At 44.9% G+C, this 15,257-nt stretch overlaps 1 pseudogene; it reads right to left on the reverse strand.

Annotated features, from left to right (window-relative positions):
• The window catches only part of LOC107120755, a 72,580-nt pseudogene extending 57,628 nt beyond the window's left edge, over positions 1–14,952 (reverse strand).
• Between the last annotated feature and the right edge of the window lie 305 nt (positions 14,953–15,257).

A 15,257-nucleotide genomic window follows, 5' to 3' on the forward strand; every position in this document is an offset into this window, starting at 1 on the left:
GCGGGGGGGCTCCCTTCCGCACCCCAAGAAGCCTTTCCCACCCGAGCCGCCCCCTGAAAGAGAGAGGCGGGGTGCAGGAACCCCTCAGAGCCCCCAAGCTCAGCTGCGGGGATGATGGGGAGCTGTTCTGGGGCCAGCAGCCTGGCCCATCGAAGAACCCCCACATCCCTGATGCGTCTGGGCGGGAGCGGGAAAGAAAAGGACCTGCCACCTGGGCTCTTTGGGGGGGGGGAAGGGTTTGCTTCTGAATTGGGGGGAGAGAGTAGGAATGTGTTTATTTATCCTATGGCAATAAATAATGTAGCCAAGAGATCCTAAATTTGTCTGTCAGCCAGAAGTTCCAGCTCTTTTAGTGTGATGCACCACTAGGAGGTGAACTAGAGTTGTTTTTTCAAGGCAAGAGAAGTTTCAGAGGTGGTTTGCCATTGCCTGCCTCTGCATTGTGACCCTGGTATTCCTTGGAGGTCAGGTCACCCTTCCAGAATTCCAGCCAGGGCCAACCCTGCTTATTTTCTAGGTAGGATGGGGTCGTGTGAGGCTGTCCAGGTCAGGGGAGAGAACAGGGAGGGTTGCAGACATGCAACAGAAAGGAAAAGTCCTGTGACTGAATTCTGGGAAGGTTTATTCTCAAGTACGTCACTTCAGTCTCGGATGACGGAAATTCAGGGGACTGGGTAAAAGCCGAGATGGATACTGAACAAACAGTAGTACCACAAAAACCAGTGGGCTGCATTACAGACACTTACGGGTAATATCTCACATAAGAAAACACAGAACTCTTGCACTTTTATTAGTCCCCTCCAGGCCAAAAATGCCTCCAGAACGGGTATTAAACAAGGAACGGTACTGCAAAAAACAGCGGGATGCCTTACAGACACTCGGAAACATTGGCTCCAAGTGGAATACCAGATTAGTTTCCAGGTGCTGGTTTTGAACTTTAAGGTCCTAAGCCGTCTGGGACCAAGGCACCTTTGTGACTGCCTCTCCGGGTATGTCCCCCCAGAGAGCTTTACACTCTTCTAATTAAAACCTCCAGGTGATCCTCGGCCCGAAAAACATCTGGTTGTCCTCAACCAGAGCCGGGCCTTTTTTGCCCCGGGTCCAGCTTGGTGGAACTCTTGACCAAATGAGATCCGGGACCTGCAGGATGCAACAAAATTCCGCAGGGCCTGCAAAACGAAACTGTTCCGCCAGGCTTACGCCGGAGAACCACAGACAGCACCGGAATAATGCCTTTCTGAGATCCTCAGGTACCGGCGATGAAATGAAAAGGCGAGGGAGCATTTTCTTGAACTGTACTCTGTATCCATTTTCTACTACTGATAGGACACAGTTGTCTGAAGTAGTTCGCTGCCACTGCTGGAAGAAACCTGACAGCCACCCCCCTATCCTGGCATCATGTGGACTGCTTTTTCCCCTTGAATGTCTGTATCCTTTTGCCTTTGGTAGGGAAACGGACGGTGATGTCCTCTGGCATGGTATCCAAAGTGACGTCCTCCTCTGGAGTCTTTGAGATCCCTGCCTCTATTGGAGGGCCAAAAGGATCGAAAGGGCTGCAGGTTCTTCCTCCTATACTCTCTATCCTTGAGTTGTGTTGAGGATGGCATAGCTGCCTTCTTCTCTTTTTTCTCCACCAGAACCTTTTCTAGAGCCCCTTATGTGAAGCATCCGCAATAAATTGGCCTGCCCTCTGGCAAAAGATGAGATGGCTAGACAGTGTCATAGACGGTGACTGCAGCTATGAAATTAAAAGACGCCTGCTCCTTGGGAGGAAAGCGGTGGCAAACCTAGACGGCATATTAAAGAGACATCACCCTGCCAACAAAAGTCTGCATGGTCAAAGCAATGGTATTCCCAGTAGTCATGTATGGCTGCGAGAATTGAACTATAAGGAAGGCTGAGCGCTGAAGAATAGATTCTTTTGAACTATGGTGCTGGAGAAGACTCTTGAGAGTCCCTTGGACTGCAAGGAGATCAAATCAGTCAATCCTAAAAGAAATCAACCCTGCCTGTTCCCTGGAAGGCCAGATAATGAAACTGAAGCTCAAATACTTTGGCCACCCAATGAGAAGGGAGCACTCACTGGAGAAGACCCTGATGCTCGGAAAGATTGAAGGTCAAAGAAGACGAAGACATCAAAGGATGAGATGGTTGGACAGTGTCATAGATGCAACAAACATGAAATTGAGCAAACTTCAGAGGACGGCGGAAGACCGGAAGGCCTGGCGTGATCTGGTCCATGGGGCCGCGAAGAGGCGGAGTTGACTGTGCGACTGAACAACAACTGGATATTTAACAGTGTTCTCTTCTATGTTAGAAGATTTGAATCCCCTTGTTGAATAAGATTGTCTGCCCATATCACACTACCCCTTGCAAAGTTTGAAAGTACTGCTGATGAGCTGATGGCAAGAGAAGTTGCCTCATGAGATTTCTTTAATAAAGATTCATTCTTTTTGTCTACAGAGCCCTTAAGGGCATTATCCCCATCCTTGGACAGAATAGCTCTTGAATGGAAAGCAACCACAGGTGCATCTACTAAGGGAACCTTTAAATCCTGCATAGTCTTCTCTGGTAAAACATAGAACTTTCTGGCAACTGATTGTAATGCAGACCCAAAACCTGGTACGTCCCATTCAGTCTGTAATACATTCTTGGGAAAAGGGCACCCTGACAGTTTTTCAGGGGGCTTCTTAAAACCTCTCTCATCCAGTTCCTCTGAATCTGCAGTAGAGGAAACTTCCTGTTTTTTCAGAGAGTCATTCAAGGTAGTGATTACTTTCTCGAGCAGTCTTTGGAAATGCTCAGCCTGGAATAGTCCGGTGGGATTGTATATCTTATCTGGCTCCTCCCCAGACTATTCTCCTTCTTCCTTGTCAGTCCCTTTTGCCACTGTAGAAACAACAGACAAAGTGTCCTCATGGTCTTTCCCTGACTCTTGCAAACCATGATAATCGCTTAACACTGTTCTTGGCTCCTTTGCAGAGGGCAATCTGACTACCGATTCCTCCATGTCTTCCCTGATTTTGACACTGGGTGGCCGGTGAGATGTGAATGTGCACTTTTCTCTGTTATCAGGGATCCTTGGCCATCTCACTAGAGGATGAGGAGGGACGTGCTGCACCAAAGCTCTTATATCTACCACGTCCCCTCCACGGCTTTGACCCTCCTCCTGTAGAAGAGTATGGGCTCACCTGAGCCAATCTGATGTTTGAGGTGGAGCTAGGAAAGGCTGCTGATAGTATGGCAGCCGCGGACTCCAGCCATGAAGAGCCCAATCAGGAGGAGGGTGTCTGAAAAATGTGTATGTGGGAGGGGAGTGCGGGGCCGCCATCTTCTGCATGCTGAGTCTGGCAGCAGTACTTGAAATGGCAGTACTTGAAATGGCTACTGGAAGCACCCAAAATTGAGCCCAGAGAAGAGATTTCCCTTGGGATTATAGCCTCTCCACTCATCCCTTTGAAGCTCCTGATGGCCTGGCAAGCACGCCGGAGCCAGGTTCCAGCTGTGGCTGAGTCCTCACCGCGGGGATGCTCCCTTGCTCCAGCTGTTGGATGGGCTGTTGCTGCCTGCTGCTCTTGCCCCCATGCTGTTGGGGCCACTGCTTTTGCTGAGCTTGCTGCCATCGCCATGCCTAGATCAATTAGCTCAAAGGCTCTATTATGAACTGAGATCGAGGCAGCTCTTGAACAAGTGATCCATGTTTATTCAGCTCATAACAACACAAGACAAACTGCATAGAACGGTGCTTACTTATATATGTTCAAACAGGGCAAAGCCACACCCAGCAAACATATAACGACCAATACGAACACGAAGCTTGGAACCAATGAGAGCGAGTGGAGGTGTGACCTAACCAGTTTGGATGCCTTCCCCCACTGAAGGAGGAGGAGAAACTCTGACAGAAGACAGAAAGAAAGCAGAAATGTTCGATGCCTATTTTGCCTCAGTTTTTTGCCTGAAGAAGGGAACAGACTCAACTAGAGATGATAGTAGGCAAGTCACAGCATCTGGACTGCTGGTTGACATGGACAGAGAGGTAGTTGAGAAACAGCTGGCTGCACTGAATACAAATCCCCAGGGCCAGATGGGATGCACCCAAGTATTTCTAGAGAAGAAGAAGAGGAAGAGATTGGATTTATACCCTGCCCTTCACAACCCACAGGTGTCTCAGAGCAGCTTACAAACTCCTTTCTCTTCCCATCCCCACAACAGACACCCTGTGAAGTAGGTGGGGCTGAGGGAGCTCTTGACAGAAATTGCTCTTTTTCAAGGACAGCTCTTATCAGAACTACAGCTTGCCCAAGGTCATCCAGCAGCTGCACATGGAGGAGTGGGGAATCAAACCCGGTTCTCCCAGATTAGAGTCCGTGCACTTAACCACTACACCAAACTGGCTTGCAGAGACCTTGTCCATCATCTTCCAGGCCTCTTGGAGGACGGGAGACGTGCCACAAGACTGGAGGAGGGCACACGTTATCCCAATTTTCAAAAAAGGAAGGAGGGACGACTCAGGTAACTACAGGTCAGTCGGTCTGAACTCTATCCTAGAGAAGATACTGGAGCAGATCTTAAAGTAAGCCATCGGCAAGCATCTAAAGGATAACTTAGTGATCCGGGGAAGTCAGCACAGATTTGTCCTCAACAGGTCCTGCCAGACCAATCTCATTTCCTTTCCCTCTTTGATCGAGTCACAAAGTTACTGGATCTAGGGAATTCTGTTGATGCTGTTTACCTGGATTTCAGCCTTTGGCAGGGTTCCCCATGATGTTCTGTTGGGTAAACTAAAAGACTGTGGACTGTAGGATAGTTAGGTGGATACGGAACTGGTTGGAGAACCACACTCAGAGAACAGTTGTCAATAGCATTTCACCTGAATGGAGGGAGGTGTCCAGTGGGGTGCCACAGGGCTCGGTTCAGGGCCCCGTACTTTTCAACATTTTTATAAATTTATTTATTTTTTAATTTAACCTTCAACTTTATATCCCGCTCGAATCTTCTTTTTCACAGAGGGTCTCAGAGCGGCTTACAATTGGTGCTAATCACACAAGTTTCCCTAACTAGGGCCACAGAGTTATATGGGGTAGGGGTTACCTATCAGCACCCTTGTGGTGGTGTTTGGGATGTTTCTCAGCTTTGGCACTCGGCGCTTCACTTGGCTTTGGCACGCCAGGCCACCTCCGATCTCCGAGCCGCATTCTTGTTCGCCGCCGCTGACCATCCACATCAGGCAGGGTGCCCCCCACCCTACTAAGGGTGGGTACCCATTTATCTACTTGCAACTAATTGCTTTTCGAACCGCTGGGTGGGCGGGAGCTGGGATAAAGGTCGAGAGCTCACCTCGACCGCGGTGGTACTCGAACAGCCATAGTGACTGCCCAAGTGATGTTACTGAAGCAGGCGTTTATTAAATCTGCAGATGACACTAAATTGGGAAGAGAAGCAAACACACCAGAAGATAGAATTTAACGAGATCTGAACAAGCTGGAGAAGTGGGCGGATGTGAACAAGAATAAGGGTAAGTGCAGAGTTCTACATCTGAGTAACAAAAATGTGGAACATGCATACTAGATGGGAGTAGCAGTGTGTGTGTGTGTGAACAATAACTTGGGGTAAGGGTGGACCAAAAGTTAAATATGAGCAGCCAGTGTGATGCAGCGACAAAAAAGGCTAATGCAGTCTTGGGGTGTATCAACGGAGGCATCACATCCAAATCACAAGATGTCATAGTCCCACTGCACACTGCATTGGTCAGGCTGCACCTGCAGTATTGTGTGCAGTTCTGGAGACCTTACCTCAAAAAGGATCTGGACAGAATGGAGCGCGTGCAGAGAAGAACGATGAGGATGATCGGGGGCAGGAAGGTTCCGGCTGGATATTAGGAAAAACATTTTGACTGTAAGAGTTGTGCAACAGTGGAATCAGCTTCCTTGGGAGCTGGTGAGCTCCCCCTCCCTGCCCATCTTTAAGCAGCGTCTGGACAAACACTTCTTAGAGGTACTGTAGGCTGATCCTGCATTGAGCAGGGGGTTGGACTAGATTGCCTGTATGGCCCCTTCCCACTTTGTGATTCTATGATTCTATAACTGAAGTTTCTGAATTGATTTTGAGGACAGTGCAACAAAGTTTGGGTCCAGTGGTGCCTTTAGGACAAAGTTTTATTCTGGGTATAAGCTTTCGTGTGCAGGCATACTTCTATCTGAACAAGAGCATATACCCAGAATAGAACTTTGTTGGTCTTAAACTTTGGTGGACTCAGTCTTTGTTCTGCTGCTTTGGATGAACACGGCAACCCGCCTGAACCCATGGACATAGAACAGTCTATTCTGGATGACACCGTGGCGTCGATCCAGGTGGCCACAGATCAACCGGATCAAGGCAAGGGGCCATCGTCTGGGCAGAGCTGAGTTGGGAGGAAGCATCATTGGCAGCTCTGTGAACTTGCTTCTTCAGCAATAACACTGGATCTAGTATATGGCCCCAAGTCCCCTAACTGAGTCAGCAAGGGCCAGCTGAACACCATCAGAAGTGGGGAGCAGAATGTCCTTCAATCAAGACCCCCGCCTTCCCAACCAACATCACCTCCGTCCTTTCAGGGAATAGTTGCACTTTCACCCAGGACTGGCTGCTTGATCCTGATCAACAGTAGCCACCCTATGAAAGCCAGTGTGGCTTATCAGTTAGAGCGTAAGAGTCGGGTCTCAGAGACCCAGGTTCAAATTCCAATCCTGCTGTGGAAGCCCTCTGGCTGATTCTGGGCCAGTCTCACAAGTTCAGCCTATCCTACCTCACAGACAGGGGTCATTTCCTGCAGGAGCACACAGGAGTGGAGCTCCGGCAGTAAAGAGCCCAGGGGGTGGGCACATGCAACAAGCCCCGCCCCCTGCTCCCAGCAGCGATAACTGGCAGGTTGGTGAAAGGCTGAGAAGGAGAGAACGAGGCAGGGAAAGGGGAGAGGATACGGGGGATGCCAAGAGGAGGAGAAGGGGAGTATTGGGGGGGTGAGGTGCCCCTCCAAGCCACAGGGGCCAGCATCACACTAACCTTTGACACATTTCATGAAGTTCCACTCAGTGTCAGCTATGCTGCTGTATAGTTTATGGGCACAGGGTTCGCTTTCATGACCTGTGTGCCAGTTGCTGCCGCATTCCTTTCTTTTCGCTTCTCCCCCTCATTATCACTGACCTTGTAGCCAGCCTGTGTAGTGTCTTCCCATCAATTAACCATGAGACTAGTTCCGTTTCCCAGCCTCGGCTCTAACTGCCTTGGTCCTCTTTCCCGCCCGTGGGAGTCAGGCCGATTGGCCCATAGGTGTGTGTGTGTGGGGCCTTTTAAATACCCTATATCTCTCTCAGCTTTCTATGATGTAGTTATTCCTAACAGTGCCTGAGTCTATGCTACCATAGTTCTAACAATAAAGTAAAACCTTCGAAGAAGCGTGTGCTCTGTTGTTTGACTGTGGGTCCTGACACTCAGTAAGAAACCCCCCACAAAGCACATTATTATAACTATTTATCATATGGTGGAGTCACACACAGGAAGCATATCAAAATATAAAATACATAATCAAGTTGATACAACAGGTATGCAGACCAACTGGGCAATCCCCTTAAATGCAAATCTCTGAATTTTCAATCCACTCAATCTCAGCCGGGGAGAGTTCAAAGAGCCTGCAAAGCACAGGAAACACAAAGTCTAATCTATCTGATACAAACAATAATATCTTTAATGAGCTGTGACTATTCCTTAGCTGAGTATTGTTTTCTCTGATATAGAAAGAAACACTTCATCTAGAGACGCCAACTGCCTGGACAAAAACAGTGTCGTGTCTGTTTAACAGAGGCTTTACAGGATGCTATTTATCTCTTCAGATACCCATTTCCACACACATTAAGTCTCTGGGAATGAGGCAGGATATTTTTTCCCCTTCAGACCTGTTACCAACTCTAATGCGGATACATCTCCAAAATAAATTGAGGAGACAGAAAGAGAATTTTGTCAGTTGGTGCCATAAAGGCCCAATCTCAATGGAAGAATTCAAGGGGAACTCTGAGGAGAAGAATGTGGGGGGAGTACACCTTGGCCCAGGGCTTAGTCCAGGTCATTTCCAGCACATGCACAGCTGGTGGCAGTGGTGGTATTCAGAGCAAGAGGAGGGAATCCTACTTCTCCCTCCTGATTTTTTCTACAAGACTCTGGGGGTGGGGTGAGGATAATTTGAACTGGAGAATTCATGCCCCACAAGGTTCACCATGGATACTAGTCCATTTCCACAATACTCGCTGTTGTAGAGGAGGGGGGCTGACCCATTAGAACTTACTGAGTTGTTGGGTTAGGGGACACAACCTATCCTTTTCAGCCCAAATTAATCCTACTGCCAGAATTCTTTGGGTTTCAAAGTGGCGAGACCTCCAAAAAGCTCACAGCAGGCTGGACTGGGGAGGAATGAGGGTTGAGAAATGCCTCTCTAGAACTGATTCCCAGGTAAAAATGTTTGTGAATTAAGGATGTCGGCTGATCATTCTATGGTTATAACCAGTAGGCGAGAGGCTGTAAATATGTTACCCTCTCCCACTGATTGGCAGCAAAGCGGAAAAAATGAAGAGATGGACTTGGCCTCCAGAGCCTACTCCAACTTTACAAAAAAGAATAAGCTGCCAGCAGAAGTGGTTGTGAAATTTGCTAAACAGCGTCTCCGAGATCAAATCTTAAAAGCAGTTTCAGCAACACCCTTGAGAATTGGAGATCAACCAATCCGAGTCTTGAAAGATATTCCATTTGAAATTAGAATGAAAAGAAAAGAATATAAAGGACTGACTTTGTTCTTACAAAAACATAAGATAAGTTACAGGTGGTTAACGCCAGAAGGATTGGTTTGCAAGTACAAAGACAGAAGAGAAAAGATTGACTCTATCTTGAAGGCAAGAGACTTTTTGAAGAGGCATGCCAATGCAGAAGAAGATGCAGAGCTCGCCGAGTGGATGTCGGGAAGAAGCGATGAGAGCAATAGTTCAGAAGGAGAGGTGAAAGAAGAGGGGAAAAAAGGAGCAGCCGGAGGTCCAAAGTACAACTTGCGAGAAAATAAAGGAAAACATTACAAAATTTAAAGACTTATCTGGATGTGCCAAAGAAGAATTACTAATCCCAAAAGGACTTTACTAACATACTAATTGCCTGATTTGACAAGTGCGAAGTACCAGATGTTTATCCAACTACAGAAGAAGCCAGAAACCTTGATGTAGACTTTAACCTTAATGCTAACAGATTAATATACCAGTGTTTAACATCACTCAAACTTTTCTTTGTCCCTCTATATACCCTCCCTATTTTTCTGGAAAAGCGGAATGTCTCTCCTTTTTAGGAGAGGGAAATAAAACGATTTTACAAAAAAAAATATGTTACCCTCTCAACTTGTCTACTGCTGCATATGATTTGGGAAATGAACTGTTTTTGCCAGGATAAAAGCTCTTTTCATGGCTAAGCAGTTAACATCGTTTCTCCTTGTTCTGGATTCCTTGTTGCAATAAAAGAGTGTCAATCTGACTGAATCTCTTTCAACACTCTGAGCACTTAAAAGGTTTCTCCCCTGTGTGTTGCCAAGCAGCTGCTTCAAATGGCATTAATACAGACTCTTACATTCGACTGCCTTGCTGAACTGGAAAGAAAGTGTGTCAGGGCAATACATAATGCTGTAGCCCAAAGACAGTGCCTTTATACTGGACTGAAGGGATGTCCTTTAGCTAAGGGAAACCTTGTGTCTAAGCAGCATCCCAAAACCAGAGGTGGACTCCTGGACTACAAGAAGCCTTTTGCTCCTGCATCTCCAGCAGCAGAATGCAGAGCAGCAGCCCTGACCTCCATACATGCGGAAAGAGCAGCAGATCACAGAGGGAAGACATGCTCAACTAAGAGGACAAAAAGTTCCTACACAGATGCCATGAACAGCTCCCCCCCACACCAGGTATTACCATCACCAAAAGAGGCACATATTCCTCTCCAGATTAAACAATGGGCCCAATGTGATTCTGAACGTCATCCCTAACTTTGATGAAGATATGCACCATAAGTACCTGTAAAAGCAACACTGAAAAACTTGATGACTTTTTTGGTTAAGCCCCTTTAAATGTTTTAATCGACAAAGAAAGGAGAGGCGGAATTCCCCCCCTTCTTTTTCCTTGAAGCGGCTGGGACGAGGTACGAGCTATGGAAGGAGCGTAGAGTTAAACATCTTTTGGGGCAAAGAGAGACTTTTTTTGAGCTTCTACAAAAGAACTATAAACTTTCTTCTTAAAAAAGAAAGATATTTAGAACTGAATTCTCGACTTTGCGACAATTTCTTGTGACATCATGCTTTACTGCTGAAAGCAAGAAGCTCACTGTGTTTAGACTCCACTATAAAGCTGCGAAGGATTTTTGCTTGCTGGTGTACCTAGGGGAACTACTATCTGGTAAAGGCGGTAATCTTGGAAGAGACAATCGATAAACAATTTGTAGAGACTTTGGGCTTGGCTGGGCTGAATTGAGACTCTTGTTATTGTATTAAAATGGGTGATCAAGACACACAGAAAAGCATGCCAGAATATCTAGATATGGATAGCTCCATGGAAACTGACGCGCTTCAAATCTTTTGGGAGGAGCTCCAGGCTGTAATTTTTGAAGCAGTGGATCTGGCAGTCAAAGAGGCTTTTGAACTAATATTAGACAAAGAAGTTATTACATCAAGCCAAACTACTAGTAAGAAAGCCAAGCACCAAACTGTGCAAGAAGGAGAACAACACTACAGTCAAGCTGACCGAAATCACAGAGAAAAAGAACCTCAGCACCCAACTGTGCAAGATGCAGGACAATACTACAATCAAGATTAACTAATTTACAGTGAGAATCAAGCTGATCTCTACAGTGAGAACAACAGATCTACCAAATGGATGTCAAACTCTGGAATCCTTAAAGTTACAAAGGGGAAAATGCACCAGAAAAAAAGATGAAAAAGAATTCATGGAATCCTCAGCTACCTTAAAATCTGAATACAGATGACGAATTATAGAAGAAAGCCTTTCACATACAAGGGGGAAAGGCGTAGAATTAAGACTTTAATAAAAAGAAGACATTACAAAAAGAAAAAAAATAAGATATATAAATAAGAATGGTTTAAAGGTAAAGGTTCCCTTGCTCAAAAGCCAGTCGAATCCGACTCTAGGGTTGCGGTGCTCATCTCCGTTTCAAAGCCGAAGAGCCAGCGCTGTCCGAAGACGTTTCCGTGGTCATGGGGCCGGCGTGACTAAACACCAAGGCGCACGGAACGCTGTTACCTTCCCACCGAAGTGGTCCCTATTTATCTACTTGCAATTTCTTGCTTTCGAACTGCTAGGTTGGCAGGAGCTGGAACTAGAGATGGGAGCTCACCCCATCATGCGGCACCCGGGTCTTGAACCGCTGAACTACTGACCTTCCACAGCCTGCAGTTCAGCGTCTTAACCACTTGAGCCACCACAGCTCCTAAGAATGGTTTAGGGAACTTTTTTTTTTAATTTACATTTTTATTGAGTATATCCGTCCAACACAAACATAATTCACTATTCATCTTATTGATATGCTCATTTCCCATTTTTAACAATCGTGAAACAAACAAACAAAAGAACAAAAAACTCCATCTGAGATTACTATCACAACAGCCAAACATTTTTCTCTCTTTTAGTCCCTCTTCTTTTCTTATGCCCCTATCTTACCCGTTTGTGGATCCCATCCAACTTCCCCATAACTTATAAATCCTCATAATACCACTCAAAAACTACAGTTCCTTCTAACTCGCATAATACTATTTTATTTCCTCTTATTCTGTACCTGAAACGAAAAGTTGAAAGGGTTGCCTCCGATTATGGGCGCTATAGAGAACCCCTCTGCAGTGAGAGGTCAAATCACCTCTCTCCCTATATACAGAGGTCTTGGGGGGGGCACGCTCTTCGCCTCTTTGCTACACCCAGTTCTGACAATACAAACTCTAAACTTCAAAATAAACACCTCTTCCATATTCCTGTCCTGCTTAAACATGTTTGGAGATACAGTCTACTCTTATACTAATATATCCTGCTTACAAGTATTTCCTCTTACTGCTTACAAGTATTTCCTCTTACTTACCCTATAGCCTAACTATCAATACCAAAGTATATTGTTCCCCTCACAGCTCGCCATCTTTAAATTTCATAGCAGCTTCAACAAGTTTCCCCCCGTCATCTCATTATCTGCTGTGAATGTTTTATTATTTATATTAATAGCCAAATGTCCAAGTGCTAACCATCTATATGGTATTTCCTTTTCTCTCAATGTTTTAGCCATTTCCCGCAAACTTTGTCTTACAATCAGCACCTCTGGGATGACGTCAGCATATAAAAACACGCATGTGTCTTCAAGGAGGAAACCCTTTTTTTCTCAAGCTATTTTAAAAAGTTTATTCCTTATATTGAGCTCTTTGAATTCGATGATAATATCCTGCGGAACTTCTGGGGGGGCTCTCTTTGAAATGTTGATCCGGAAAGCCGAGGTAATTATCTCTTCCAGAGTCTCTGTTGCACCCTCTGACCGCAGCGTCTGTAGAAGCCATTTGTTTAATTCCTCCTTTAGGTGTCCCATTGCACAAAAGTTGGAGGAAACTCCCCGTAACTTCGCTTTTCTTTCCCTTAGTCTCGTCTCCTGAAGTACAATTCTGATCTTGGCCCATTTTTCAAACATTTGTATCTCTGATAAATCATCCGAAACTTTTCTAGCAATCTGAAGTGCAGAGTCTGCCTTCTTCTCCGTCGTTTTTACAGCTGAAGCCAGTTCATCTAGTTTCTGATTTATTGGGTCGATGGCACACTTGAGCTGGGCAAATTCTTTTCTTAATTGTCCCACATCAGAAGACAAAGCCTTTATCTCACTTTTAATCTCCTCCTTTATTTCTTTTAACGCCTGTGCAAATGGAGCTTGGTAATTTACATTTATATCCCCTCCTGCTGCAGCCATTTCCTCTAGCAATGAAAAGTCTCGCTCTGACTCTTCGGAGTCAGTAGTTTCCTTCATTAGTAGTTTAAGAGGTGACTTTTTAACATCTTTTTTTCCTCGGGTTCTTCCATTGGCTGCCATTGATAGTTTTTGTTAAGTTACCTTGTTTTTGTAGAGTAAACGTTGTTTTTCCGTTGGGGGTAGCAGGAGAGCGAAAGAGCTGCAGCCGACTGGAAGGACTGCTGCCACACACAACCCCCCCCCCAGGGAACTTTTGTTAGGACTGGTTTAGAGACCCTAGTTTATGTTTAACTGGTTAAGAGAAAATTATAGCTTATACCAAAAACATCTAAGGAAAGGTCAATTGTAAACGTTTTTATATAGCCTCTTTATAAGAAAATAAATTAAGAACATTTGAGGGAACTGTTGATAAGACTGATCCAGAGACCCTCAGCTTACTTGTTAAGTTAGGCTAGAGAATATGTTCTTATACATTTATAAAATTACAGTTCACATTAAAATTACTTAAGGGAAGATTAATTTTAAATGTTTTAGATAGTTTTGTAATAAGAGAATAAATTGTATAAAATAGACTGGTTGAGAAAATACCTATGAATGAATATTTGAATAAGATTGTTTATAGATTTAGGTAAGGCTGCTAATAGACCATTGTAGAGATGGTATTTAAATGTACGTTATGGAAGAATATTGTGGAATGCTTAGACAAATGTGTAACTAGTAGAAAACGTGTTAACCTATTGAGATAGTGGAATATTTAGATATTACTTAATGATCAAAAATAGACTTAAAAGTAGTGTTAAATGTAGGCTTGTAAACATATTATGGTAGAAAGATGGTATTTAGTTATATAGGTATGAGGTAGTTTAAGAGACACATCGTTACTATTATTACTCTTATGTGTTTGTGTGTTTTGTCTTAAAACAGTCAAAATTGTTTTTTTAAAGAATGTGCCAAATATCAGCAGCAAGCCATCGTTTAGTAATCTAGCCTCAGCGTCTACTCCTGGGAACTGGGAAATCATACTCTGGTATACAAGAGTTATGGTCCTATAATTAATGCTTATTGCATTTTAATAATTCATAAATCTCCACAGTTACTAAAAAATTGAGGCAATTTGGCTAGCATGTGGGTTCTTAGATGGCGTTCAAGATGGCTACTCTGACTGAATCTCTTTCCACACTCTGAGCATTCAAAAGGTTTCTTCCCTGTGTGGGTTCTCTGATGCTGATGGAGATTACTACTCTGACGGAATCTCTTTCCACACTCTGAGCATTCAAAAAGTTTCTCCCCTGTGTGAGTTCTTTGATGATACCGAAGACGGCCATTGTGACTGAATCTCTTTCCACACTCTGAGCATTCAAAAGGTTTCTCCCCCGTGTGGGTTCTCTGGTGCCTCTGAAGAGTGCTACTGTGACTGAATCTCTTTCCACACTCTGAGCATTCGAAAGGTTTCTCCCCTGTGTGGGTTCTCTGATGCTGCTGGAGATTACTACTCTGACTGAAAGGTTTCTCCGCTGTGTGGGTTCTCTGATGCACTTGAAGACTGCTACTCTGACTGAATCTCTTTCCACACTCTGAGCATTCAAAAGATTTCTCCCCTGAGTGGGTTCTCTGATGCTGATGGAGATGACTACTCTGACGGAATCTCTTTCCACACTCTGAGCATTCAAAAGGTTTCTCCCCTGAGTGGGTTCTTTGATGAAGTTGAAGAGTGCCACTCCGACTGAATCTCTTTCGACACTCTGAGCATTCAAAAGGTTTCTCCCCTGAGTGGGTTCTAGGTTTCTCCCCTGTGTGGGTTCTCTGATGCTGCTGGAGATTACTACTCTGACTGAATCTCTTTCCACATTTTGAGCATTCAAAAGGTTTCTCGACTCTGTGTTTTATTTGGTGTCCAAAGAGCTGTGATTTGTTTCTGAAGTACTTTTCACACCAAATGGATTTACTTGCCTTCATTATCCTGTGCTTGGGAATATGTACATTATGCTGTTTTCCATCTCTCTTCTCAACCATATGGCTGCCTTTCTTTCTCATCAGTCCTCCTCGATTTCCAACGTTTTCTTTCAAGTCTTCATTTTTAACTTTATCTGGCATTTGCTGATGAACTTCCTTACCCACTTCATTCCTCTGATCATCCTCTGCTGGAATAAAAAGAGAGATCCTGTTAGCATCTGGGAGACCTGGTAAGGTCCAAAGCTACCTATGTGACTGCAGTAGAAAAGGACTGACGGCCCTTCGACCTTGTCCTGCTTGGCTGATCT

Source organism: Gekko japonicus, unplaced genomic scaffold (genome assembly GCF_001447785.1).
Source record: "Gekko japonicus isolate JY-2015 unplaced genomic scaffold, Gekko_japonicus_V1.1 scaffold3055, whole genome shotgun sequence".
NCBI lineage: Eukaryota > Metazoa > Chordata > Lepidosauria > Squamata > Gekkonidae > Gekko > Gekko japonicus.